This window comes from Vicugna pacos, chromosome 18, assembly GCF_048564905.1.
Source record: "Vicugna pacos chromosome 18, VicPac4, whole genome shotgun sequence".
In the NCBI taxonomy this organism is placed as follows: Eukaryota; Metazoa; Chordata; class Mammalia; order Artiodactyla; family Camelidae; genus Vicugna; species Vicugna pacos.
In genome coordinates this window covers 6,376,722-6,389,524 of record NC_133004.1, presented here as the reverse complement: position 1 = coordinate 6,389,524, position 12,803 = coordinate 6,376,722, and the positions used below count along the sequence as shown (strand labels likewise).

General features: G+C 42.4%; 1 protein-coding gene; it reads right to left on the bottom strand.

Moving 5' to 3' along the window:
• The window catches only part of LOC140686882 (trafficking protein particle complex subunit 9-like), a 592,436-nt gene that overhangs the window by 428,598 nt on the left and 151,035 nt on the right, over positions 1–12,803 (bottom strand).

Genomic DNA, 12,803 nt, shown 5'->3' with positions numbered 1-12,803 from the left:
GGAAGGAAGAGGAAGGCTGACTTAGTGCACTGATGGGACCGGATGCAGAAACGCAGGGAAGCAGCACTGTGCAGACACTCCAGACCCCCTCTGGGCCCCACCTCTCCGCATTCCACCTGTCCCTTTATTAGAAAAGCCCGTATTCCCTGAAATAGAGGAATCTGCTACCTAAACATGGGACACAGAGAAGGGAAAGAGGAAAAGGAAGGGAAAGTAAAGGAACAACAGTTCATCTAGACCCTAGGGTCTGGGCGCGACTTTCACCAAATACACAACTTCTCAAAGCACAGAGCGCACAGGGAGAGGCTGACAGAGTGACTGCGACTTCTGCTCCTAAAGCACCCAGCTACCTGTCAGCACACGCTGTGCCTGTTACTGAATCATTACAATCATCTCAGAAACAACTACTACCCCGGCTCACAGGCAAGGAAATCTGAAACTCGGGGAGGAATTATTATCATCCTGGACAAAGTCCCACAGCCCAGTAGTCTCAGAGCCTCCGGCAGACCCTGGGCTAAAATGCTCCTCATCACCACGGGCCCTGAGACTCAGGCTGAGGCCACGTCAGGTCTGCACGGGCCCAGAGCACAGTCTGTGGGACAGGGAATGCTCCCACTCGAAGTGCCAGGTCAAGGCCCTCAGGAACTTGTGTAATGAAACCAAATCCCCAAACTCATTTCCAACCCACTGCCTTGTCCGGGAGGACTGCTCGGCACAACTGCGCTGTCACCTGTGCACAGGCTGAGCAAGGGGCCCAGACAGTGATGTGACATCCCAGTGGAAGTGGCTCGGAGACCACTTCATCACAGGACAGATTCTCCCGGCTTCCAACGTTAACTCTCCATTCCATTTCCAACTGGAAAGTAAGTTTAGACTTGTTTTCCTCTCTTAGAAACAAAGAGAGCGGTAACATCAGAGGGAAACTCAAGACTGAGGAAGAGTCTCCTGGTCATTTGCAAGGATAGGCCGGGGAGGGAACAGAGACAGGGATCAGAAAGACCCGTGTTCCAGTCCAAAGTCTGCACGTCACTCGCTTTGACAGTTTCCTTTTTAATACAGGTGATAAAATCTAATTATGATTTTTGGGAAAACTAAATGAAATAACGTATTCCACTAGCATAGGTGTAAAATCCTCCATGAGTGTTCCAGAAATGGACGTGATCGTGGTTAGTTACTGTCTGCCAATTCTTGTGTTCTCAGCTCACATCACCCAACCAGAGATATGCGAGAGAATGCCTCACCAGCCAGCAGCCTTCTCCAACTTGGAAACTTACAGTGTCCGAAGAGCAGGCAGTGTTGGATGCTTTGCGGCACTCTGGAGGTAGCACTCCAGTGATGACTTTAAAAAGCTGGGGAGAATTTAGGGGACCATACAGTTCAAATACAGAGTACTCATTCCATGTCTACAAATATTCATCTCTAGCCATGATGATTAAGAGAGGAAATACATATTCAAACATACATCATTTTCCCACATAAGTGCATCAAAACAATTTGGAAAGTGTAACTTTCTTCTCTAGATCACACAGCGGGGATTACAAGGTTTGTACTGACAGCCCTACTTGTAAATCATCTGCAAACGTAACTGGGTCCACTATCAGTCATCATAATTTGAAGGGAATGTTAGAAAAGAAAAAAGCCAAGCTAATACTCTCCAATCTTTTGTTTGGTTACGATGTCACAGAGGAGATGGACAGCTCAATAAGGAACAACTCTGCCGTGATCACGGAGCCGGGGAGCGGGATGTGCGGCAAGATGTATGACGCAGCCGCAACTGTGCCCATGATTCTAGTCAGGTACCCAAAGTCACCTTGACAAGGTGTGAAACGTTTATGCCCACGTCCTCATAACCTGACATGTATTAAGGAGAAATGGAAACTTATAAACGGCCAATACCCTTGGTGGATACACCGTCCAAAGAGCAAAGACACAGTTTGACAACTGGCCATCCCGGTACCTTGGGATTCATTCTTGAAGAACCTTAAAAACCACTCCTCTGTCCTCAAGAAGTGCTGCCTACTAGTCCTATCTTTGGCTCATGGATACCACATGTTGAAGTGAACTTCAATGTCTGCACAGATTTGACTGTCTTTCTCCAGGTTCACTTGTCCATTCTGAAGAGGCCTGAGTTAAGACCAAATTCCTTAAGATTAATTCCCTCCAGTGACAACTCAACGAGCCTGTAATTACAAGCCAACTGAACAGGACTGTCCTCAGCAAAAAATGTCACCAACCCTTCACTGCTTTCTTAAACTCCTCTCCTGGTTAATTGCAACATACTAACACCACCCTCCACCAAGTTCCCCAACTATGTCAAATAGAAAGTAAGGTCCATAAAAGAGGAGACAACTCCATAGTCACCTTTGAATTCCTAGCATAAAGTAATGTCAATAAATAGAACTATGATTTTGGCTTCTTTCCTTTAAAACCTTTCTGGTTATTTAAATGAGACCATGGAAGGGAGGTGTTTGAGTCCAGTATCTTGATCCAGAAGACTCTGGAGGCCTTTTTCAGAATGGCTGTCCACTGATTCATTCAAAACACACCTTCTCTTTCCGGGAGGAGCTGTGATTTTCTGCCATGGGTTTGTGGTCACTCTCATGCCAGAACAGCTTTAAACTAAATCCTTACTTTGGATATGTTAATTTTTCCCGCTTCCAAAAAATTTTACTTTCCTTACTTCCTTGCCTTGAGGAATGCTTTTATTCTTTTCTTTCTAATTCAACCTTTTATAAAGCAGGATTCTCAGGATGTGCTTGGCCTTATATAAGAACAGCCATCCAACTCCCAGTGTGAGAGGCCACAGGCTCACCTCCTGCCCTCCTGCCAGGGCAACTGAAACTCAGTTCGGGAGCCAACCGGCACCCCAGGGCTTCTAAGGCTCACGTATCTCCCAGAAACCCTGCTTTCTGGTTTGTCTTGGCTTCTGAGAATTTCCCCTCACTTTCTTGACAATTAGCTGTGCAGCTTGAAAGATGAGGAAGGAAGGTTTTATTTCTTAATCAGAATTTAAAGGAACTTATGTAATGAAGCTTTTCACGAGTTTCTAGAACCCTCCATTGCTGAGACAGAAAACACACAAGATATTTTCTAAATTTAGCTATCATGTGCATTTTTTCTTTGCTTTTGTTTTGTTAACTGCTAATAGACATTTTTTAATTAAAAAATAAAATAAGGTCCCAAATAAGATAGAAAATTGAAGGGGCAAACAAAATTAAAGAGCAAAGACAGAAAAATGATAAGTACTCTACAAAGTTAATAGAATAAATACACTATGGATCAGACCAGCAATTCTCAGTAACAGCTAATTGAAACCTGACCATGAGGTAAAACGTCTCTCCTGTCAGGAGATGACCAACAGAAAATAGAATTAAATCAACAACCTAAAATTCTAAGTCTGGCGAGGTATAGAAGTCTACCAGCTAAGTGTGTCTTCTTCTGGAAAAGAGGGAGACTCACCAGCTCTTTTCTGTGGAGCCTGAGCCCAGGGGAGGACAGTGAAGTGTGTTCTGTAAGTACCCAATTAGCAAAGTGAGTGATGAATAAAGAAATGTGAGCTTTGATGAGAGATGATACTACTATTCACTTGTCCTGTAAAGTATGTCTTCGCGTTCAGAGATCAGTATCTCAGCAGGAAAATGCACAGCCCGGGACCAGACCACTTCTGTGATTGTGACACTGCACTTAGATGTCTCAAGGGCACCTCCAACTCCACCTGCAAAGAGCTAACTTCACGGTGTTCCTCCCATAGCCATCCTGCCCAGGGCCCTTGGTCGGGGGCAAGGTCTCCCTGCCTCTCCCAGCTCAGGCCAATCACTCACAGATGTGACAAGACCCCTCCTTCAGGGACAAATTTCCTCAGTCAATGAGATCCACCACCCACACCTGTCCTACCAGGTACTCACTGGCACTCCCTCAGCACTGACTCTGTGCTGGGGACCATGCTGCACACTGTGCACACGTTATCTCACTGGATCTACACAGCAGTCCTGGGAGTTCGGTACATCACTGCTTCTATTGATTAGATAAATTGTTTCACTTCCTTGGGTGTGTCATCCAAAGTGACACGGCTACTGAGCCACAAACCTGGGACTGAAAATCACTTGAAAATTGAACACTGCTACACCTCGCAGCCACCCTACTCTGACTCATCACATCACCTCCTGCCGAGCCTTCTAAATGTTTCTAAGCATTCTACAAGACAAAAGTGATCTACAAGAGCATCGCACTAGCCTACTTAAAATCTGTCAATGACGGTCCACTGCTCTTAGGAGAAAGCCCCACCGGGCCTGAGCACAGCCCAACGGCCCGGCATCCGCTTTCCCTGCGCGGCCGCGCCGCCTCACCCACCACGCAGCTCTACACGTGCAGCGTCCAGGACAGGGATGCTGACTCCGTACAACCCGGGGCTCGTCTCACTCAAACAATGATCACCCTCTTCAGTGGTTACCTTCTTCAATACTGAATCTCAGAAAAATATTTTCTCTGGATGAATCAATATCTTTTTCCTTACAACTTCCCATCATTGATAATGAGCTCCCCCCAAAAGAGAGAAGACCTAATCCTCAGTCTCCTTATCTGTAAAGTGCAAATAACAGGGAAATATGAGAGGTTTTATTAGAAGTAATATTCATGTGAGGCTGAGGGACAATTCCCAACATACAGTAAGTACTCAATATGTGCTTACTTAATATTAATAAGAATAGATTACATTCCAGCAACCTTAAATCAATGCTTTATGGCTTTGTCTAAAAGACTACCGACAAACTGTTGGACGAACTGTTTTGAGCAGATCAGCACAAGTGTACTGGGCGAGGTAAGCGCTGACTCCAGTTACAGCTGCAACCAACCAGCACTACGGAGCGGGAGCAGTTTGCTCAAACTCTTACATGTTGCTTGAGCATTTAGTTGTAGTTATTGAATAAAGACAGGTATTATTTACTCAAAGCTCCTGAAACATAAATCTTCAAAGATTGATGCAAATTATGTTTCAAGTACAACACTCTCACTAGAAATTACTTGAAAATTATAGTCTTAGCTCCTCCGCACATCAAAACAGCATTTTCCTAATGTATCTGACTATATACTCTGAAAGGATTGTTTAAAAGAAATTAAGATGAAGCCATCCTGAATAAGATCTCAGTATCATCTACACAAACCCCAGCCAAAGGTCTCATTTCTCACTTCCACATAGGTGTTCAGATGGCTTAAGCTGGGTCTTGGTTTCTTATGACACGGGGGTGGGAAGAATTGTGGATAGATCAATGTAGCAAATATAAACCTAGTGTATTTGCTATGTAGGAATCCTAGAAATAAATAAATTGATATATATAGTCCCACCCTTATGAAGCTAAGCCGTTCCGTTTACAACTGCATAAAAAATAAAATGAGAGATACATTTAACAAAAGTTTACAAGATTTGTACATTGAATATTTTGAAGTATCACCAAAAAAAATTTAAAATATCTTCATATATGGAAGGCATCCCATGATCATGCAATGGTAGAAAATATTGTTAAAAATGTTAAGACTTCCCAAAGTAATCTACATATTTAATGGAATCCCTATCAAAATTCCAGCTGACTTCTTTGCAAAAATTGAAAAACTGATCCCAAAATTCATATTGAAAGCAAGGGACCCAGGTCAGCCAAAACAATCTTGAAAAAGAAGAGCAAATTTGGAGGACTCACTCAAAGGTTACAGCAAATCTATAGCACTCAAGTCATTATGCTTCTGTCATAAGTTTGGATGCAGAAATCTATGAGACACAATAAAAAATCCTGGGGGGAAACTTACATTTACAGTCAGTTTTCCAGAAATGTGCCAACAACACTCCATTGAAAGTATAGTCTATCCAACAAATGGAGCAGAGACACCTGGGTATCTGAAGTCAAAAGAATGAATCTGGAATCTGGACCCCGTATTTTATATAACAAATATTAATTCAAAATGGATCACAGACAGAAACGTAAAAACTAAATATATGAACTTTCTAAAAGAAGACATAGTATGAATCTTTGTGGTCATAGTATAGGCTATGGCTTCCTAGATACAATACCAAGAGCACAAGTGATAAAACAAAATAGATAAAATGGACTTCATCAAATTAAAATCATTTGTTACAAAGGACAACATCAAGAGTGTGAAATGAAAGGGGAAAGGGGTAGCTCAAATGATAGAGTGCGTGCTAAGGAAGAAAAACAAAATGAATAAATCTAATTACCTCCCCTAGAAAGAAATTGTTTTAATGTTTAAAAAAATTAAAGTGAAATGGCAATCTGCAGAATAGGAGAAAAATCTTGCAAAGCATATATCTAATAAGAGACTAGTATCCAGGATATAAAACAAATGCTTACAACTGAACAATACAAAGAAAATCGACCCAATTTTTTAATTTGCCAAGGATTTAAATAGATACACAATTGGCCAATAAGCATCTGAAAAGATGGTCAGCATCACTAGCGAAATCAAAATCAAAATGAGATCTCATTTTAAACTCACTAGGATGGTTATAATCAAAACATGGACAATAACAAGTGTCAGTCAGGAGGCAGAGAAATGGATACCCTCAATATGCAGCCGTTGGAAAGGGGCAATGGTGCAGCTTCTTTGGAAGAGCCCGATGTTTCCTCAAAAGGTTAGAGTTATGTGGCTGAGCAATTCCACTCCTACATGTAGAGTCATCCTTCAGTGTCCTTGGGGGGTTGGTTTCAGGAACCCCCCACCCTGGATACCATAATCCAAGGATGATCAAGTCCCTTTGCAATCAGCCATCTGGATCCATGAAGTGGAAACTACAGATATGGTGGGCCAACTGTACAGCCAACAGAATGGAAATGTATTCTCACAAAAACTTGCACATCAATATTCATAGCAGTATCATTCAGAGTAGCTAAAAGTCACTAAAAATATCCATCCATCAATGAATGGATAAACAAAATTACCAAGAATAGTCCCACAAACTTTTGGTAATTGAATCTTTGACAAAGGAGGTGAGAACATACAATTGAGCAAAGACAGCCTCTTCAGCAAATGGTGCAGAGAAAACTGCACAGCTGCATGTAAATCAATGAAGTTAGACTACTCCCTCACAACATACAAAAAAATGAATTCAAAATGGCTTAAAGACTTAAAATTGTAGACAAGACACTATAAACCTCTTAGAAGAAGACATAGGCAAAACATCTGACATATATCTCAACAATATTTTCCAAGAGCAGTCTACTCAAGCAATAGAAATACAAGCAAAAATATACAAGTGGGTTCTAATTAAACTTACAAGCTTTTGCACAGAAAAGAAAACAAAAATTAAAGCAAAAAGACAACCTATGGAGTGGGAGAAAATAGTTGCATTAAATGAAAGTGACAAGGGCTTAATTCCCAGAATATGTAAACAGCTTTTACACTTGATAAAAAAGAAAAACAAACAATTCAATCCAAAAATGGGCAGAAGACCTAAAGAAACATTTCTCCAATGAAGACATACAAATGGCCAATAGGCACATGAAAAAATGCTCAATATCATTATCAGAGAAATGCAAATCAAAACTGCAAACAAGTATCACCTTTCACCAGTCAGAATAGCCATCATTCAGAAGTTCATAGACACTAAATGCTGGAGAGGCTGTGGAGAATTGGGAACACTCCTACACTGTGGTGGGAATGCAGTTTGGTGGAGCCATTGTGGAAAACTGTATAGAGGTTCCTCAAAAGACAAAACCTTGGGGGCCCAGATGACACAGCAATCCCACTCCAGGGCATATATCCGTAAGGAAACGTAATTCAAAAAGACACTTTCACCCCAATGTTCACAGCAGCATTATTTACAATATCAAGACATGGAAACAACCTAAATGTCCACTGACAGACGACTGGATAAAGAGGTTGTAGTATATATGTCCAATAGACTACTGTTCAGCAATAAAATAATAATAAAATAATGCCATTTGCAGCAATATGAATGGACCAGGAGAATGACATTCTAAGTGAAATAAGCCAGAAAGAGAAAGAAAAATACCATATGAGATCGCTTACATGTGGAATCTAAAACAAACAAAAAAAAAAAACAAAAACAAAGGAACAAAAAGATAAACTTATCTACAGAACAGAAACAGACACAGAGACATAGAAACCAAACTATGGTTACCAGAGGGGAGAGGGTGTGGAATGAATAAATTGGGAGTTCAAGATTTGCAGATGCTGAGTATGTATACAATAAACAGCAAGTATATACTGTATAGTACAGGAGAATATATTTAATAACTTATAGTAACTTATGTTTAAAAAGAATATGAAAATGAATGCAGGTATGTTCCTATTTAACTGAAGTTTTGTGCTGTACACAAGAAACTGACGCAACACTATAAACTGACTAGACTTCAATGAAAATATTTTTAAATAGACCAAAAACGAAAAAAAAAGGAAAAGGATATTATCAAACAAAAAGAATAATGTACTGATTCAGGCTACAATATGAATGAACTTTGAAAATTTATGCTAAAATAAGCCCGTCACAAAAGGGCAAATAGTGCCCTTTAGGGTGAACTGTATCTAAGCATTTATTGTACTACTCCTGTAAATTTTCCGGAGTTTTGAAGTCTATCAATAGCAAAATAAAATGTATTATTCATTAAAAACTTAAAACCCTTCCTCACAGGAGGGCTTTAATTATTAAATGCAGAAAAGCATGTAAAACTCTTGGAACAACAATTTTCACGTCCACACACAGTCACTGCTGTCACTGCCACTCAGAGTGTGGTGCCAGCGCTGATGAGAGCTGCCTTCACTCGCTCCCCTGCAGACAGGAGTGAAGGCCTGAGCTTTGACAGGCAGGGTTTGCGTGAACCTGGGTCAGCCACAGCCACGTCCCAGACTCTGCGTTACCCAAATTTCTTATACAAACTGCAACATGTAATGTAAACACTCTAGAGGGATGTATCTTACAACACAGGGAATACAGACAATGTTTTACAGTAACTATAAATGGAGCATCTATTGTACACCTGAAACATATATTTTAAATCAGCTATGTCTTTATAAAAAATTAAAAAATAATTTAAAAATGTTATCCCTTTAATATTCAATTTGGTTTTTAATTAACTACTAAACAGCTTAGAATATATAAAAGCATTTAAGTGTGATGTTTGTTTACATATTTATTTACTTCAGCCTCCTGCTAAAAGAGAAATTAAACAATTTTTTAAACACAGCTTAACAACCATAACAACAAAAAGGCAAAACTGAGAGTGAAGAGAAAATGGAGATTCAATACTTAAATGAAACCAGGGGGAGGTAAACTCATAAAAATGGATTCCATGAAGTCAGGGCAAGTGTTAAAGGCCGACTAGAAATTCAGCTGTAAGATTCTTGGCAGCTAAAGCAAAAAGAAAAAGATGATGGGGCAGGTGGTAGAGCGTGTGCTTAGTGTGCACAGGGTCCTGGGTTCAAGCCCCAGGGCCTCCACTAACAGATAAATATACCTAATTACCTACCCCCCAAAAGAGCCCCAAAGAAAAGAAAGAGAAATTTCTTTCCAAAAACATCCTGATATTAAATTTGGATTAAATACTTTAAAAATAAAAGGAAAATAGAAAAGATGAGTGACACTGTGAACAAAAACCCCAGCTGGGCTAACAAGCTAAGTCACAAATCTAAGTGTGATAAGTGTCGGTTTACTGATCTAAGTTTTGCTGGGCTAACTCGTAAATCTGAAGTTCAGTGTCAGTTTACTGGGCTAACAAGCTAATTCGTAAATCCAAGGTCAACAATTGTCAGTAACGTGATCTGTTCCAAATTGATAAGCTTCAGTGTACTGATTCCTTGCTTTTTGTTGTTTGAGCCTTATTGGCTAAAAGCCCCATACTTGTAATTAACCCTATAAAACCTCATGTGCACGTCTTGGATGTGCTCAGGGCTTGGGAACAGAAGCCCCTCTGAGCCCGCTGGCATAATAAATCTCAGTACTCCCACCCTCTGAGTGCTGCTTATTTCTTGGCTGGCCTGTTGTTTCCGTAACAACACAAGCGATAATGCCCGTGAGATAAAACTGCGATGGCTGCTGGCAGGTCCCCATGTCTCATGTGGGAAAATCTGAAACATATTTCTCACCACTCAGAGTCATCCTCAGCCCACCCCACATCTCCCGCTGTTAAATGCAGGAACACACGCAGGGTCCGGCCTTTGCTCTCTCTGTGTCATCACAGTGAGACAGGATGGAAGGGGGCAGAGCAAGCCATTCAAGAAAGACCACAGCAATTAACATCAAAATGGTGAAGAATTCAACCCCCAATAGGTCTTGAGGCTCAGGATGAAGAGATTTAACTTCTAGTAGATCTTGAGCTTCATTATACACCCATTGTAATAGTAACATGGTGAATAACACGGCCCGAGGCACCATGGCAGTCACAAGGCTAGCCACAAAAGGTCAAAGTGTGGAAAATGGCCAACTCCCTGGAATCCCAGCCCCTTGCCCTAAGGCTGGTCCTTCTACTTATTAGCATATGAAACCACGAAGCCCAAGAAAAGGAGCAACATAGAGCCACCTCCCAGGAACCCCTCTCTCTACCTCTTCGGAGAAGGCCCACACTATTTCTGTGGAGTGTGTGCCTACTTTTAATCTGAGCATCAAACCCCCATACTTCGTGACGTTTCTCATGCCTGTCAATGTATCTCTCTGAATAAATCTACCTTTACTCAACACTGGCTTGTTCTTGAATTCTTTACTGCATGAAGCCAAGGAACAAAATCTGGTGGGGCACAACCCAGGGGCTCAACGGAAGCCTGGGACACAGCCCTTCTCATGCCCCACATATTTTTTCTTGTATCAACAGGACTGGGATGTGAAGTGAGGTCTGAGGCCCCAGCTAAGGGACAGAAGCAGCCTCCAGGTCTCCAATTGGTGGGCAGCCTCTCCCCCATCAGGGGCCATGGGGTCTGCCTGGTTCTCTGTGTTTTTTTGTTGTGCTGACTCCCCAGTCAGAGAGATTTCTCCTTAGGCCTGGCTCCACAAAACCCTTCTCTCCAAAATACAAGCACATCATGTCACAATCCTCTTGTTCAACCATGAATTGTTCAGCCAACTTTTTCCTTCCCCAGTTAAGTACCTAAATGTCCTCCCTGCCATCCCACCACTTCTTTCTTTTTGAGAACTCTGCACTCCCCACACACCATCCTGAACGCAGGTGCCTTGCTGGCTGGGACCGAGATGTTTCAGTCTCAAACATCCTGAGTCCTTTCTCTTTCCACTTTCTAACTTAAAAAGGCCTTCCTGTGTCTCCCACCGCTCTGATTCTGAACGTCAAAAAATGCTCAGGTTACATTCACTCTGTGAATACCTCCCAGGTTTTGGCTAGGTTTCCTTCCCAAGATCTTCATTAAGGAGCTGCATCAAGAAGTTTAAAGGGGCTATTCTTACATTTGAGTGGAGGAGCCTGCAAGAAATTTAAATGGCTTTGAAGAGAGAGTTAACCAGGGACAGAGAGGTCGCAGGTCCTAGTCAACAGTGTCATGAGGCAAAATGTTCTTCAAAGGCTCAGAGTGGCTTCTGAACACGGAGTCGGCAGGGAGGAGGTGACAGGCAGTGAGTGGGGTGAGAGACACAGGGTACGGTCCCCCAGCAGGGGAAGAATTGGTTATTTTCTAGTTTTCCAATTTCTTACTACCTTTTTCTCTTATTGCCACATACCATTTCCTACGAATTAAGCATATCAATGTCAGTCATTTGGGCCACTTGGGAGAAGCTGCATGATGCCATTCACAGGGCTGGGACATGACAGCCACACCAGTCTAGGTTGAAAGACCAGTGGGGGTATTTCCATGGTAATCACGGGCATGCAGCAAACTCCCCAGGTTCAATGACCTCCTCTCAAAGTTGGCGCCAATAAAACTACCAAGCAAAATGCGTGATGATTCTGGCCAACATCTGTTTATTAGTTAAGTGCCTGTGACACCTGCCACTTAATAGGGAATGAGTACGATCAACGAGGCCCTGTCTACCTGGCCACACGCGCCCTGCCTTCCTGCCTTGGTGCAGCAGCACAGCTTGTTTAGCTGAGATGAGCGCCCCCAGAGCAGCCCCGACGGGAAAGCTCCCAGCTCTGCACGGCGAGACGTGTTCCTTTCCTTCTCAGAGCTGATCACAATTTGCTGTCGTCTGTTTTTATGTTTATCCCTTTTGTAACTGCCTCTCCTCCGGAGATTTTGCTCAAGCAGCACAGGACCAGGTGTGTCTTGTGGCCTGCCGGATATTCTGGGCTGGGAAACAGCCGAGCCCACATCTGGCCCTGGTGCTGAACGGAGAGAGCAGAAGGCCCAGGAGCCCATGCTGAACCGAGGCCCCTGCACACAAAATTATGGTCTGACTTTGGGCAAATTACACAGTCTTTTTTACCCTGAGATTCCTCATCTGTCCATAAAAATAACTGCCCATGGCACACAGAGTTACAAGTATTAAAGGAAATCACCAAATTCACAAACTAGCCAAGGGGCTACCAGTGCATCCTAAACAGACACATGCTGCCTTTAAGGCTCTGACACACACCAAGCGTGGTGGTCGAACAAAGTGTACACTGCTAAGTGTCAGTGTGTCAAGTGCTTCATGTGTGCTATAATAATCTTCAGAACTTACAACAAGCCCAGGAAGTAACGAATATTATCATGCCCATTTCACAGACTCACCATCAGTTTAAGAGAGGTTACATTCAAGTCCAAGGCGCTATGGTGAGTAAATGGCGATTTCAACCTGAATATGGGCCCAGGCCTGGGCTCCATCTCTGTCCCATCCACCTGACCACTGCCTATGAATT